This window comes from Geospiza fortis, unplaced genomic scaffold (genome assembly GCF_000277835.1).
Source record: "Geospiza fortis unplaced genomic scaffold, GeoFor_1.0 scaffold157, whole genome shotgun sequence".
In the NCBI taxonomy this organism is placed as follows: Eukaryota; Metazoa; Chordata; class Aves; order Passeriformes; family Thraupidae; genus Geospiza; species Geospiza fortis.
In genome coordinates this window covers 2,861,868-2,878,977 of record NW_005054314.1, presented here as the reverse complement: position 1 = coordinate 2,878,977, position 17,110 = coordinate 2,861,868, and the positions used below count along the sequence as shown (strand labels likewise).

Below are 17,110 nucleotides of genomic sequence, written 5' to 3'. Positions count from 1 at the left end.
TAAGTACACAATTCCACGACTGAGAATCATAAGGATTTAAGTGTAACCAGGACAGAACCAGGCAAGAAATTAATAAACACAGGGGAAGTGAACAAAGGAATGCTGAATGATGTCTCACCTAAGATAAAGGAAGGCAATACAGACTTTAATGGTGCTAAGGCTGCCTCTCCAGGATGTCTTATCTGAAATCTTTTGTGCCAAAAGATAGTACATGGAGGACTACTAGAACAGGGAAGGTTGTTCTGATCTTGCAGAGCAAAACCAAGTCTAAGTGTTTAGTCTCAACTATTTTATGTACTTAACAGCAAATGAACCTACCTTTATCACTGCTTCTCCCAGTTGTGAAAACTTGATGATTAGGCTCTTGTAAAAGGACTTCACAATATGCAGATGGAAAATGTTATGGAAGTTTTGGGTTTAAGATACAGCCTTTTTTGAGTTCATGGATGTCCAGATTTTATTTTCTTGTGTTTGGTCAACCACACCCGCAAGTGCATAAAATTGTGATTTAAAAAAATTACTATTGGTTAAAAAATTATGGGTATAAAATAGTCCTAGTTCAGCTATCCTCAGCTTCTATCCAAATCCATGTGATTTCATAAACTCCTCATATGAAGTAGGATTAGATTGAAATAATGAAATGCTGGGTTGAAATAATGAAAATATTAAGGATTACCTACAGCCTGGGAGTGCTTATAAGCAGTAGGTAACATTAATGCCAATATCCTCTGAGGCAGGTGAAAATGGAATTGTAAGTGGTGTGATGAGAGTTCTGTATTGCTAATAAGTTCATGTCAAGGTGTACTCATGTTTCTGAATATGTACTACAATTTATATGTATATTTATCAGTGGCTTCAGATACAATTCATCTTTCTCAAAAGCAAAGGAAAATTTTAACAAGGGTTTGTAAAAAGTGCTCAGAGGAAGGGTGAATCTTGAAGAAAGCAGATAGGAAGTTATCCCTTTAGTAGTATTCAGCAAGTGATTTTTTCTTTGTTAATGCAATATCCCTGCCATTCAGTTTGTGGTGCAGTGTGAGAGCTGCATGGATATTCTGCCAGGGCAGTGCTGGATCTTGGATCAGATGCCATTGAACTCTGCATCATTGCTGGGTGCTCTGCATTCATGTTTTAATAATACTGGAGTTATTGGGCTATTTTGCTGGCAGAGATGCTGTGAAGTGGTGCTTCAGTTCCTCCTCTCTCTTTTCTGCTTTTCTCTCACCCTGATTTTGAATCCCCTTGGTGAACTGAATCTGCAGAGAGGGGAGAAGTCAATCCAGTGTGTCTGGTGAGTGCAGACAGCTCCACACTGACACTGGGATGTCTTTACATTCTGTAATGCTGAAGTGTCAGGATCTGGATCAGAAAAATCCCTTTTCTTGACTCACTCTGATGTTCCCTTTCAAAATATGACATGTGAAACTGCAGCTTCTATTTCTAAAAGTTCTCCAAGGCAGGAGGAAATATGTAAAGATAGAGGAGGATAGGTACCTGTGATTTTTGCTCTGCTGCACATTTAGGCCCACGCAGATGAGTTTGCAGTGAAATCTGTGCCACTGTACCCCTGGACTGGATTCAATGAGCAGAGCTGTCAGGAATCAATACAACAATCAGTACTTTTATCAGCTGAGAATTTTTTTTTCATGATTCAAGTGATATTAAGCTCAGGATTATAGAACAGTTGTGAATACATCTTGAATTGTACAAACGTAAGAATTAGTGCAAATATGTACACTAAAAGTACTCATCCTTATAGTTTCTAATATTACAAATACATTTATTTATTTTATGTATTTATTAAGAGGTACTGATGCTTTCAGAGTCTGTCCAGGGCACACCACTTCAGTGTCTTTCATTAAATCCTACTGCACCACTTCTTTTAAGCGTGGACAAAAATGCCAAAAAAAACCAATCATAAGCCATAATGGTTTTCCATCAGAATGAGCCAGGTGGGATTACAAGCAGAGCACCTGCAGTAAATGCATCACATCTTGTATACCAGGGACAGCACTTTTTTTCTTTTCCACATTTTTCAAGGAAAAGTCGTATTTAAAATTCAGCAACAGCCTTTGCTAAAATCTGCACTAATAGAACTGTTCAGCTGTGTTTAACAGCTCAGCTGCACTTGTAAAACTTCAGCTCTGTCTAAGCAGGTGCTGTGGGAATCCCCAAAGCTGGGCACTGCAGAACAGAATGGGTTTTAACTCACCCAACACCCACCACAGGGCAATGGCCCAGGAGGGGCACAGGGGCTGTGCTGTGCCCAAATGCTGATTCCTGAGCAGGGCACAGGGGCTGTGCTGTGCCCAAATGCTGATTCCTGAGCAGGGCACAGGGGCTGTGCTGTGCCCAAATGCTGACTCTGACTTATCTTGGTGATTTATCTGAGAATGAGGGGTTTATTCTGCTTTGGGCTGTGCTGTTAAGTTCTGCTCTTCCCTCACACTGAGAGACTGTAAGAGCAAGGCTCACCAAAGAGAATAGTTGACAGCTGCTATTTTAATGTCTTCACTATGACTTTTATCTACCACTGTGACATCCTCATCATGTATTCATTGTTTACACACTTCTGAGTTCGTAGAAAAGTCTTTGTCATATGAGAGCTGCTGTTCAAGGGGTCTCTAGCCACCCCCAGGAGCCTGCTGGGAGCAGTGAGGATTCCACATCTTCTGCTTTCAATAGAGGGAAAATGCCTCATCCATACCAGTAGCAGTAAGCCATTGTTGCTGTGGCACAGCAGTTGGTGAGATAAGATAATTATGAAGCATTAACAGAATGCATGCAAAATTAGTTGTAGCTCACAGAAGGAAAGAGAATTCAGCAAACTTTTAAGAGTATTAATTTTCAGCTGGTCCTGTCACAACTGTGGAAAGAGAGAGAATGTTAATGAAGTGTGAATATGTCAAAAATATATAAAAGAAGAAATGATCAATTGAACACAGTAAATATCCAAATAACAAATATTCTATTCCAATGTAACAGATCTGTAAAGCAGTTTTGTTTCTGGGTGCATACATGGACATATGGTTTTCAATAGTAAGATGAAATCTGGAAGAAATTTCTTTTGAAATTACCTGTTCCCTCAAAAACTCCAGAACTTACTGATTATAAAATTCAATTTTACTATGTAAATGTAATAAAAAATCAGTCCAGAAATCTTTCCATGAGATCGCACTGTATATATAGAGGATGCATGCTTGTAGGTGTAATATTCCCCACACATTGAAAGCCTCACAATGAATGGGCCTCAGAACTTGTGCTGAATTTTGGCCCATTAACACTTTACATTACAGATGTGTTGTCACATTAGGAGCTCCTGCTAAGCCAGGAATTTGTGTAAAAACAAACACATTCTGTCCAAGCATAAACCTCTGCTATTTTGGGGGGAAAAAAAAGTATATTTTTAGAATAAGGAATTCTTAGCTTTGTACTTTCAAAGACAGAATATCTTCATTTACATTACAAAGGTTAAAATTGTTTAAAATCGGTGCTTTTTGAACAATCTTAGCTACTTTGTTATTAATACACATTATGTGAAGGTAAAACAAATACTCCATTGACTAGGAAACCTGTTTGCTCTTTCTACTCCCCTGTTAATCTGGTGCCACATGGGAGTTCAGTTCTTCATTTTAAATAATTATCATACTTTGAGAACATTTTGTTACTCAGTGCAATGATGTTTGCTTCCTTTAGCAAAAAGAAATTGTCAAATGCTCAGTGACTCACAAATATTTAATTTAATCTTGGAATTTTCACTAGGATAGGATTTTCTGTAGCTGCACGAGGGGGCTATTACCATTAATTAGATGGCCACTACCTGATGCCTGTAAGTGTGGTCTTTGGATAGTGTAATGTTTATATAAACTTTATTTTGCATGATGCACTGACTTACTACTCTGTGTAATGAACAGAGGAAATCCTTTGAGAGAGCTGAGATCTATGGCCTCTCTTCTCTGACTTTTTTTGCACAATTTTAGTTCTCTTTTAAATAGCACATTTTTGCATGCAGCACCTCAAGTAAGCCATTTGACAAACATGTTAAATATCTTTAAATGGGTTAACCACATTTGAGAAATTGAGCTTGAATTATGTTGGCATGTAATATTGAATATGTAACAGAGGAGAGTGAAAATCCATATTGTACATGTAAATGAATAAAGCACAGAAGGGAGAAGGACGTTGAAGAACAGTTTTGAAATATCCATTGATTTGTGATTTTGGTGATAACTAACAAATTGTCTAAAACACTTCATAGAAAGACCAACAAAACTGCGCAGGGATGATTTTTATTCTGCTTAGCATACATAGCCTAAGAATTGTTGCAAATCCTTTGGTAAATTCATCTCTTTGTCTTGCCCCTTGACAGTGTTCTCTAGTTACAAATACTCTTACTTCACCAGGTGGAATAAGAATATGGGAATAACTGTTGGATGATTCTATGTCCTGTGGAAAGTGAGTGAATGATACATGTGAAAATATTGCTTCATTGGGATGAAGAACAGAGAGGGAAGGTTTCAGATGGATGGGCTGGCACCTTCCTGCCCTGCCCTAGCAAAGTGGGGGTGGCACAGGGTGGTTGATATGCAGAGCACTTACAGAAAGGCACTTTCTGAGCTGCATTTCAGAACTGCTGCTCCCCCAGCAGTCACCACGTGTGATTCACACACACCTGGTACAGGTGTGCACCCCTGAGCTGCAGCAGAAAGAGTTCCCTTCTCTTTTCTCTGGGTTCTGAAGGCAGAATGCAACAAGCTCTTGAAAATGTGTCTAACGCCACAGTGCCTTGTGCCTCAGGACAGAGAAACAGAAGAGCTTAGTGCTAGACTGTGTTTGAAAATCAAATTATTTATAAGGAAGACTGAGGACAAATTTTCTCCAGGTTTTTTTAGCATAAATCATTCTGCTGAATTTAGCTTAGTCCTGCTGGCACAATTTCTTTTTGTCATTCAGCTGCTCTGTAGCCCTTTCTGAATTTTGCTCAGATGAACTATTTTCAAGTATTGTTTTGAGGGAGATCATAATCTAGCAGAAGGGGAAATAAAGGCATCTGGATAGACTCTTCTTCAACTAACCATGGCCAAGCAAGTCATTAAAGCAAATTGAAAACCAAACATGGTTTTCTCACTTCTTTACTAAATGCCACAGTTATTAATCTCTGAAAATGGACAAACACAATCTCAGTCAGGCTGTCATTATGAAGAGGAATGGAGAAGTTGTAATTTGAATGCTAATCAAATTCTTATTTATTGGTCTCAGCTGTGCTGGTTTGATAGACATGTGCCAACAAACTTAACAAACATTTTGTTTTCTAAAGAGCAAAGTCTGTGTTTGCTTTCTTCTCTATAAGTGATTTTTAATACACACTATTAATGAAAGACAAAATACAATATAATAAAAAGAAAATATTGGTCTTGCTGAGGGCACATCCTCTGGGACAATATTGACATAATGCCAGTATTACATCTGAATAGAAAAGATTTGATGGTAAAACTAGCTTGTGATGGAGAAGATTGCAGTTTTTTGACATTTGCCTGAGGTATCTGATGACAGAAAAAGAATGATTGCAAGGATGAGTAAGACACAAGTTTAGTGAATTCTTTCAAGATGTGTAAAAATGCTTTGAAATCAGACTGTTTTATTGATTTATTTTCTCTAGTGGTACTACAAATACTATTACTAATGGTACTAGCAGTACTAGTGGTACTATAAATACTAATACTACTCTGAATATCTGAAACCACTGGACAGTTATATGATATTATGTCTGGTACCCTTTCTTGAGATTCCCATATCTGTCCTGTTTTCCAGTGAAGCTCCTGTCTTTAGCTTTCACTGTGCTTTAACTCAGTCTGTTATTTTAAGGGAGATGGTTTTGACTTTCTTCACATTGAAGGTAGTTGTGATATGTCATTTGGAAGTGCAACATGTCTTTCAACTGGTAAGCTTGTTAGTGAAAAAAGGGAGAAATTCCAGGGGCAGAGGGACGGTGATGAGGGCAGCGAATTCCAGTGGTGAGGGCAGAGCTGGGGCTGTTTTAGCTCTGTGCTCTGGTGCTGCTGCCTGTTTCCTTGTCCTGTTCCCCCAGCAGAACAGGCTGCTTGAGTCTATAGAGACACAAGGCACTAAGGAGGGGTTCGCAAAGCAGAGCGCTCTGGCAGCTGATGTGGTTTGGCAGCTGGTGTGTGACACGAATCAGAGCTGTTTCCCCCATCTCTGCTGTTGCTGTGCTGCTGCCAGAGTGAGCTGCTCCAATCCTGGGCTCAGCTTTCTGTACACACACATTGACACGTGGTGCTCAGCACTCCTGCACCTCAGCAACACCAAGCTCAGTGTGCTGCATAATGAAAGATCTCATGTTCATTGCTTTGTGTCCTCCGAGGACAATCCTTGTTCCTGAGTGCAGAGCCCACACAGGCACAGGCCAGCCAGACCCATGTACAGCTGAAGCCCGCTGCCTGCATGTTTTAGGTGTTGATATTTTGGCTCCAGGAGGAGCTGTGTGTGAGCTAGAACAGCAGGCTGATAAGAGTAACACAGGGAGGCCAGGGAAGCTGTGGCTGCCCCATCCCTGGAGGTGCTCAGGGCCAGTTTGGGTGGGGATTTGAGCACTGTGCTCTAGTGGAAGGTGTCTCTGCCCATGGCTGGGGATTGAAATGAGATGATCTTTAAGGTCCCTCCCAACCATTTTCTGGTTCTGTGATGGCAGTTCTGTGTCTCCTGTTAGGAGATAGTATTAGAAATTTGTTTAAAGGCTTTACTGATGCTCCCATTCAATACTTCTAAAACCCCCCTCTGCTGTTAATACAATTGACTTTTTTTTTAAATACTTACTTGCCTTTAGCAAATACATTAAATAACTTTTCTAATGACCATTTTGATATCTCAGATCTTGCTGAGGATAGGCTGTCTTTTATCTTTGCCTTTCAAGAAATAACCTTGCCTTAAAACTTCTCCAGATTCAAAGCATGGATTTAAGGTGATGAATTCAGGACATGGCCTGTGTATAGGTGGCTTTAATAACTATCAAACAATACTTACTTTCCTGGGCAAGTCCCTTCAGGGAGTTTATGGGTCACCAATACTGGATATTTAGGAGAAAAGAAAGCATTGATTTTGTGCCGTAGTTGATGTTTGCCTTGCTTTTGGAGCTTTAGCCTAACCCAAGTGCAATGAATGAAGGAATTTAATGCCTTTGGTTCTAGTAGGACTTCATGTTAGAGTTTACAAGTGGAGTTTCTTATGCAATATCCCCATTGACTTACACAGAGAAATCAGAATGATTTACAGTCACTGCTGGACTTCAGAATGATTCCCAGAAGCCTGAGCCCAGTAGTACTTCAATAAGCCACTGTAATAAGATATTTTATTGTTATGGCTTTGAGTGTCCTGCAGTGTACGGTAATTCAGATATAAAATAATTAGAGGCAATTAAAGACCATTACAGTAAGGATTACTTTGTGCTAATGACAGACTGTTTGACTGGAGGAAAAATACTTCTAAAGTCATTCAGGGAACATGATACCTCGTGAAGGTGGGAAAAGGAGCAGGTCTGAGGTTTGAGTGGGAAGAAGCCTAAATAGATGAGGACCTTTTCGTTCACCATGCTCTCATTTTCTTTAAGCATCCCCCAAATTCCAATATATCTAATAATTAAACATTTTGTTCATTAAAGATATTCATTAAACTACAACAATAATGTACAACTTCATGAAAGGGTATTTCTCAAAACATAAGAAGAAAAGATACAATGTTTTGTGTTCAGCTGCTGATTTTTGGTAGAAGGGTTTTATTAAATGTATTAAAATCAATAATGCTAATTTTCCAACTCTGTCAGCAAAATGTTTTTAGTAAAATAGATATTTTATTTAGTTTTAAATCAAATTCAGCAACCCTCAAGAGTCTGTCAGGAGAGAAGGCATTCAGCTTAGACTACTTGAAAAATACATATCACAGATATTCTAAGTCTTGAATACTTAGGATTACCATAGCCACTTCTAATTTACAGTATGTTCAAATAAAATACATTATATTGGTGATGTCTGCCCTTGTGTGGAAGAAACACACTAAAATTCTGAAATTCTAAAGTACCCTCTGACCTGTACTGCAATTTTCTCCAAAAGCAGAGTAGGCAGGAGACAAGAGCTGGCTGAACAGAGATGTTTGTTATAAATGTAATAAACTGTTATTTTAGTTTATGCACAGCTGAATAAGATTTGCCTGCCAAGTTACAGAAGTCCTACACATCTAACAGTAGTAGAACATACTTGATAGAATTACCCAACTGCTGTTTCTTGCCCAAGAGCCTCCAAAAAGTACAGATTGTGCCCAGTATCTGAACGTTTCCTTTCAGTCCACTTCATATTCTTATTGTGGTCACTGCACTGCTTGTAAATCATTCTTGCCTCTTTCTTATTTGAAGAGAAGCTTGTATGGAAATAAAAAGCCATGAAGAAAAGTAAAATGGGTAAAAATTTCTTTAGGTACAACTGTGCATGAAGATATTCCATGTCAGGCAGCTGTCCTTCTGAGATCCGTGGCTCTGTCTGTCACAGCAGATTACTCTGCAAGAAACCACTCATCAAGTTATCCAAATAAGTTATTTTCTCCTTCATATTAAACATGAAAATAAATGGTTTTACAAATATCCAGCAGGAGAGTTGTACAAATGTTAGTGCATCCAACTGCTTTAATGCAGAATTCAGTTTTACCAAGCTGAGTGCAAGCAGCATTGCCAGATCCTCATCTACAGTGATGCTGGAGGAAAATACAGCTTTTAACACATAAACATTGGAAACTAAGGAAAATATTTGTGAGTCCACAAATAATGAAAATGTTAATGCAGTTTTTATGTGAAGCATAAAGACAAGCTTATAACTTCAATATTGCTCTTCATGTGAAAATAAGCAATTTTGTGTGTGATTTCTTTCTAGCTGTCTTAAAATTAGTGATTATTTCTCCTCTGAGAAGTTTTGAAATAAAAATGATAAAATTTAATCCCTGAAAATGGGGATTAATTGCAAATTTTAGCAATACTTGTGAAGAGAACTTAGGTATGGAATTCTCTCTGGGATCTTTTTACAACCTCAAAAGTAAGAACTCTAATTTCCAATGCTGTCTGTTATATGAATGGCTGACTCCTATGGAATAAAATCCTTACTGTATCCATATTTTCTAAACTGAAAGACCTTGACAGAGAGTGGTAAATTTATAACGTTACAGAAACTAGAATTTAGGGTGTAGTGATGTGAATCATCCAGTGCAAGAAATGTTACTAAAGTTGTAAACATAAGAAAGTTGTGTGCATCAGAAACATAAAGCAATTGAGAATATTTCCTAGACTTTTCAGCGATGCTTCATTTATCTAATTTTGTGCACTACTGCAGAAGGTATGCCTGCTGCAAATTCCTGTACAGCCTCATATCAATTCAGAATTTACCATAATCTCCTGGAAAGGAACAACAGAGTCAGTATTTAAGGATCTGAGCATAATAAAACTTACACTGAGGTGAAAAGAATCAGTTTTTTCTATTTTTACAGATGAAAGGAAGTGAAGCATTATCTTATTGAGTTAAAAGGCAGCGCATGTAAACCATTTGAATTGCCACTATGTCAGCCACAAAAGCTCTGTCTTTAGATCATGATATCAGTATCCTATTCCTACAGTGATTCTTCAGGCAATCACTGTTCTCAGAAAATCCTTCTTTTATTTTGTAGAGTCATGGGTCTGGAAAGTGATGTTTTTCCCTTTAGCTGAAGAAATGGGAATTGGAAACAAATACTTCATTCACTGTTGTTCCAGGCAAGAACATGTGTGCTTATCACTATAATCACAGCTGAGATGAAAAAGATGAAGGAATCTCTTTAAATCTGGTAAACTTAATATCTTCAATTAGATTTTGACTGACTTTGTTTATTGCAGAAGAAATTCTGTTTTTCTTTACTCTTTATTAATTTCATAATGAAGGGGAAAGTCTCTTTTAGAATAACAGATTTTTTTTAAATTAATAATCAAACATCATAATGCTGTATTTGCTTAGTTAATTTTATACCTATTGGTATTAGCATCCTTTCTATATTAGATTGCTTTACAGTGTTAAAAGCAAGGGAAAATAAGCTTTGAAAAACCCATTCTTAAATTGATAACTGCAGGGTCTCTAGTGAAACTCTCCAGGTCCTTCTGGCTTACACTTGATTTGCTTTAATAAGGGTTATGGGGAATGAAAAACTATTGAAACTGCATTTTAAAAAGCCTGGCAACAGACAGGTAGAAAAGACTTAGAATGACTATTTTTCATTACTGAGGGCCCCTCAGGACTGCACTGGAAAGAATCCTGTCTGGCCCAGATAAGAGTGTCCCAGCAGTTTAATGTGCCTATCAGTTGTGCTCAGCAGCCCGGAATCATCGCACTGCAGCTACTGAATAGTTCCAGACCATATGCTCAGAAGGATGGGAAATGTGGGATGTGTTGCACTTCCAAAGAATGATGATGAAGAGCATTAATATGCTGATGAAGAAGGAAAAGAAAAATAGAGAGAGTGAAATTTTGAACAGGCAAACCCACGTGTTAGTGAGCCTGGCAGATATGCTGTACTAACTCTTCTATTTCATGCGCAAGTTTGAGTTCCCATTAGGCCTACATTAAACTAAAGTTCTTGGGATCTTTCTTTCTCCTCCTCTGCCAATATATTCTTCTGATTTTTAGACAGAAAAGAGTTAAATCATCAGAATCCAAATGTTCATTGCATCTTTTGTTGATACTTTATCCATTTGGCAGCCTGGAAATGATTTCTGTGCATTTGGGGTCTAGTTACTGTACAACAGCTGAGTGATGGACCAAGTATGGCTTCATTCATATTAAATAACACAATGGGAGCTTGAAGGAGGTGTGATAATGAGGGTTCTGAGAAAATGGGAAAGCAGTAAGAAAATGCATTTTCATATAGAAAATGCATTTTCATTTTATCCTTTCTAAAACAATCACAGTGACATCATCACATAACATACAGATAGTGGATGAACAAATGAAAAACAGGTCACAAGGAGCTCATCTTGTAGCCAGCTTTTTCTGGGTGCCTCATCCAGTGGTCTTTAATGCACAAAAATGTAAAACAAGTTAGGAGTTGATATAAGATTAAATTCCAGCTACTTTTATATTTACCATGGGCAATCTTCATATTTCTCCAATTTTTTATGAATTCTTCTTACCTGTATACAGGAGGAGCAGAAATGGAATATGAGAGGAATTCCAGAGTAGTTGTTTAAAACAACAGGAAAAAACATCAAGAAATGGTTGCACAAATGAGATCTTTTAATCAATAAAAACAAACATGCCGTGGGAGGAAAGAGGGAATTTCAAGTAACCCGAAAAAAAATTTTAGTTAATGCTAGCCATACCAATGCCTTAAAGACGTGCATGTATTTAATGATCTTCTCTGATATCACTACAGCAATAATTTTTCATAACATAGACACAGATGCACTAAATTTGCCAGGATTGTGAGGTATAATGGCTTGTACAGTGTGCTTTTCTAAAGAGCACTGAAATCAAATTCACAGATTCAGACAGCTTTTAAGAACTGAGTTGTCTGCAGGCTGAATAGATGTCTTAGTTTGGGAGGATGCTCTCATTTTCCTTTGTCACTGTAACAAAAGTCACTGATTAACAATGCATTCAACTATTATGAGATAAATGACAGGGTTTTTCACATTTCTTCTTTTTTATGTCATCCTTTTGGCTTTCTGATTACTCATGAATTTTCCTTAGTACTTTCTTCTATTCCCAAATAAAAATTAAGGTTAGATATTATGTTTCAGTCCATATGAGGTTAAGTTCCAGCCTGGTGGAACTAAATGAATATTGGTTCTGATTGTGTAGAGAAGAATACAAATTATAATTTTTAAAATACAGCCTCTTAACATGAGATTCTCTAAAAGTAGTGCCTCCCTCTGATTTATGATTATTAGAGTTTTGTTATGGCTTGTAAAGAAGATATCCAATTGCTGATTTGGGATCAATAGCTTGTACCAAAAACCTGCAAAAGACCAAATATAATGCATTTTGACTTTGGCTTTCTTCCTTTTCTGAACTGTCCTTGTACTGTTCAAGACAGTCGAATGTGTCTGTTCTGTTTCTCAAAATTTACACTACTGTTGGTAGGCCTTAGTTAACTTTAGTGATCTGCTAGATATGGTGGGTTTGTTTTTATGGATTTTTACCAGCATAACTGTTCTGTTTTACACTGGGGGGATCATCTGCCCAGGGAAGTGGTGGAATCACAGTTCCTGGATGTGTTTGTAAAAAGACTGGATGTGGCACTCAGTGCCTTGGTTTAGTGGATGATGAGGTGCTAGGTTAGGTCATAGGTTTGACTAGATGATCTTAAAGGTCTTTTCCAAGCTAGTTCATTCTGTGATTCTGTGTGAGTACATTGTAGCCATCAATCTCGCTGAGGAAATATTTGTCTTTCCCATTTCATGTTTTCTTCAGTTTATGAGAATATATTTTCAATTTGTATGGGGGGAAGGTGTCAATAAGTGTGAGTGACAGGTATGGAAATCAGACAATAGAGCATTTCACTTCAGACAGTTTTTGAAAAATAAACATGAAAAAGTAGCTTTTGTGTCTTTAACTTATTCAGCAGTGTTTACTTTTCTACTCGATTCCTTGCTTTCAGTTTTTTTCAGGTTTCCAAACTGAAGTTTACTCTTGCATTCTCTCTGCTTTACTAGCAAATTTCCATTTCAAACCAGCAAACAAACCAACTTAATAATTTCTATAGGATGGAGTCACCTGCCTTTCATGACCTGTACTTTCCAACATCTTTGTCCCATCAGTTACCTCTCAGAGAAGTGAAATATCTAGTTTGAACAAGTCAGATGTTTCATCACTCAGCATGTGTTAGTTTTCCATACCAGAGCTGGTACATATTACTGAAAGTGAAATTTCAGAGTGAAGTTCTCAGAATCTCTTCACCATGATGGTGAACCCACTGTGTCATTTTGAGGTTGCAGTGTGCTGCTTGGTGCTCACTTCCACAGAATCCCTTGGGGTTGGGTTCGACAGAGAAGTGATATTATGTCCAAGAGCCTGGACTTCAGTCTGTGTTTGACTATGCAACTTGTAGTAAATTTTCTTACATTTCTTGTCACTTGTTCATTGCATTCAAAAATTGCCTTTATCTGGGGCAAATACAGGTGTTATACTTACTGTAATTAGTTCTTTAGGATAGAAGAGCGTGAAGCTGGCTAACAACAAATGGAAACTGTGCAGGTACCTTGTGTGCTGAAAGTTTTTTCTGGAGAAATTATTAAATGCATTGAATTACACATCTGATCAATATAAAAAGTATTCTGGCTGTTGCTGGATCCAGCAAACATTTTCATCATATTTGGCTTCAATCTGTAGTGAGACATGTTTACAGAACCAATTTCTAAATGCTTCTCTTATCAAAGGAAATTTTTATTATTTTTGATAAAAAATTACTATCTCCTGAACTGCATTATTTAAAATTGAAATAGAAAGCTATTTTCTTTCAGCTCCTTTGAAAACTCCCTAAGAACCTTTCCTTGAATAAAACATATTCTCTTTGATTCCAACAGGCCTGCTTTCTGCACTTAATGAAGCATCTTTGTAACACAACAGGTTTTAATTCTTTTTCCATTATCACCCTCACTCGAATTCTACCAGAGCTTCCTATGTGAGTGATTCCTTTGTTCAGAATGTAGCTTTCTCTTAAACAAAGGAGCTGAACCAGAATTTCTGAATTGATGGCACACTTGTTAAAAAGCCAGCTGCATTGCATAGCCCCAGGTAACAGCTACTGAGCAGGATTCAGGTACCAGACATTCACACGGCCACGTGTGGGCTCCCTTAGGGGCTGCATCCATGCTTTCCTGTTCAGCTGAGCCAGAGCTGCCTCTAAATTCTGGGGCCAAGAGTGGCAGAAGGACCTTCATCCCCTCTGAGTTCCAGATTAGCTCATTATGTTCCCCCTGTGCACTGCACAGCTGCAGCAATGACAGACGTGGGGCTGCGGATATAAGGCAGGCAAACAGCAGTTCAAGGCACCTGCCCTGTTCCAATCAAAACTTCCAGATGTCAATGCTTGTTCTCTTTTGGTTCAAAATCAATCTGTCTGGATCTTAAAATTGCATCATTCTGCCTTCCTTGCCCCTCAGCTCCTATTTCTTCTTGCTGCCTGTATCTCATTGCAGCAGCCCACCTTCTGGAGCACTCTCTCTCTCACTTGTGACTTTACAGGGAATGTGGCCTGGCAACAGACCAGTCGTGCCTTTCTGCCAGTTCCTCCTTCAGCTTTATTTCATCAGAGTCAGAAGTAAGTGTGATTACAGTAAGTGCAGTTATTGATATATTTTCTTCATTTTGAGATTGGACTATCTAATTTGGCAGCTTTTGAAGCGTGTTGCTAGCTCAGATGGGAAACATTTTGTAGAAGGGATGAGGTTTGTATTTGAAGGTGCCAATGAAATAACAAATAAACAAAATTCAAACAGTTCTTATTGCAAGGTGGTTCATTATTTAGCCAGAGAATTTAGACTGCTACTGTACATACTAGAGCTTTTTGTTTGTTTGTTTTGATGTTACTGTATGTCAGTCTAGGTTAGGGTTACTTTGTGAGTGTGAAATGAGACTCTAAAAGAATTGGTGGACTGTATTGTTTTTCTTTTTTCCTTCATAAAAAGTGTAGCAAGTAGGATCATTCCTCCATTTACTCAAGTTTGATATTGTATGATGTTTTACATTTTATTCCTATATGTAGACAGGAGGGATTGAGGCCAACACTGTGACCACAACATTGTTTTTCAGTGATATGGATTCCTCAATCATTCTAATTTGGGAATGAGGACTATCAAAGCAGCAGTTTAGTCCCTGCACTCAAAAGGTACAGAATTACCCATCTGTCCACTGAGCTATGCAAAAGTGGCATTTTAGGGCAGACACCTGTTTGCTTTGCAGTGATGTTGTTCTTATCCTTTATTTTGAATGCAGAGTCATATCGATTTAGATAAAATTTGAGAGGAAAACAAGGCCTCGGGGAAAGATCACTGTGATAGGCATCAACAGAGTGCTAAATTTATGGAAGTTTTTTGCAAGGTGCAGTGAAAAGCTGCAATGGTCTGTTGCCTACCCTTCCCCTCCCCATTCTAGCTGCTTGCACACTTTCTTCCTTCAGGAGATAAGCAGGACATTTTTGCTTTGTCTGAGCTGCTCATTCACTTAAATAATTTGTTCAGTGCTGAATCAAACTGAGTGCTAGGGATACATAAGTTTTGCATCCCATTGCCAGTCTTTCATCCATCTTTTCACCTGCTTGACCAAATATGAGACAGGCAGATGTTTGCAGTGTCTGGCAAAGTGGGTAATGGGATGGGTCTCCTTAGGCTTTGCCAAAAAGGTCTGTGAAATGTTTATGTAACTGTGTGGGACAGACATGGGGCAGAAGGGGAGTGCAGGCATTATCAAAGACAAACTTGCTTTAGCATATTTGGTATTGTTTCAAAAACATTTTCGCCTCACAAATAAAAAATAAATTGCATATGCATGAGGAGTTCTATTGCACTGTTGATGGTTTATATTATGGTGTACACATTCTTTCTTTACTCTGCTCAACATTATGCCTGATAGGAGTGTATTAAGCAAAGTGACTTTGTTTTGTCTTTGTTTCTCAGAGATACAATGACTATGATAGAGTTTATTTGTTTCTAGATAACATTGTGTTTATATGTTTGATATGAAAGTCGGTATGAATAGATGTGCTCTGCTCTTGGAACAAAAGGCAAAGAGATTTGTCTCCCCAGGCTGAGATTGAGTTCCTCAGCTCCTGGAGCACCCTGAGAGTACTTTGAGAGATCTTATCTCTAAAGAAGATCCTGTAGTGTAAGAGGAGAAACTCATCACTAGGCTTCATCCTTATGGCCAGCAAATGCCCTGAGTCCGAGCCAGCAGGCGCTGATAGTCAGGACTGTGTGGAAAAGTCTTGTGTGTTTCCCTGCATCAGTGTTATTGAGGAAGGACAGTGAGACATTTTGAACAGTTGGACTGTAAAACCCATGGGAACAGAAGTTTTATTTTTGACCTGATCACCAATGGGTGAAATGAAATTGTTCAATTAATCTTTAGTAATTTGTTCCATGCTTAATTTGGTGTCCCTCATTTGTCTGCTGACATCAGAGGTGGAGCACTCTATTACACCTGCACTCACCACTGTGCCACCACCTGTGTAGGTAGATATGCACACCCTTAAGCAAAGATAATTTGGGGTGATATTTTTGGTTGGTTGTATTTAGGTTTTTTGTTTGTTTTTAATGCTTTTAGTGAGGGCTTGGGGTTTTTTCCCCCCACAGATTCTGACCTATCAATTTTTTTTCCAGTAATAATGATAAAAACAGTTATGATTGCCTTTTTTAATAGAAGATGCCTGTTGTATAGCACCTTAGATTAATTCTGTCCAACCTCCAGCTGAAAGGACAAGCTTTAAAATAGCATACCTCAGGTTCTGCTGATTTTGTTTAAAAGAGAAACAAATAAGTCAGCGATATTTCTTTATAATTCAAAAAATTTAAATATTATCTGCCTTGAAATTATTAAGTATCCTGTTGTGCATTTACCCTGAAGTGTATTTGTAAACATGCCTTATATAACTCGTGTAAATACTATACCATGATAAAATGTGGTTTCAAACATAAATGTGGTCTTACAAGTTCCTAGTTTAGGTCACCTTAGCCAGACAAACACTGTCTTTATGGCAATGTCACTCTTTTGATGAAGCTCAAGAGCTGCAGGAGGAGAGCTGTAGGTGGGAACACAACATGTATGAAATGATCAAACATGTAGCTTACATTATAAAACAGCATAAAACCCAAAAGGTATTTTTAAATCCTCTTGCTCAGGGATTTCTGAATGTAATTCCATATCTTCTCACTGAGATAAAAATATTCTCTGTGGATTACTCTAATTAAGCAATATTAGATACAGCTTAAATCTATTTTGAAAATATGTTTAATTTTAATAAATATCTCCATTAAATTTCCAGATATGTTTTTGTGTCTAGAATCAAATACAGCTTGCTCAGCTTGGGTGAGGGT

At 38.0% G+C, this 17,110-nt stretch overlaps 1 protein-coding gene across 1 annotated transcript in view; it reads left to right on the top strand.

Moving 5' to 3' along the window:
- The window catches only part of TENM1 (teneurin transmembrane protein 1), a 781,733-nt gene that overhangs the window by 206,129 nt on the left and 558,494 nt on the right, over positions 1-17,110 (top strand). The window lies entirely within an intron of this gene.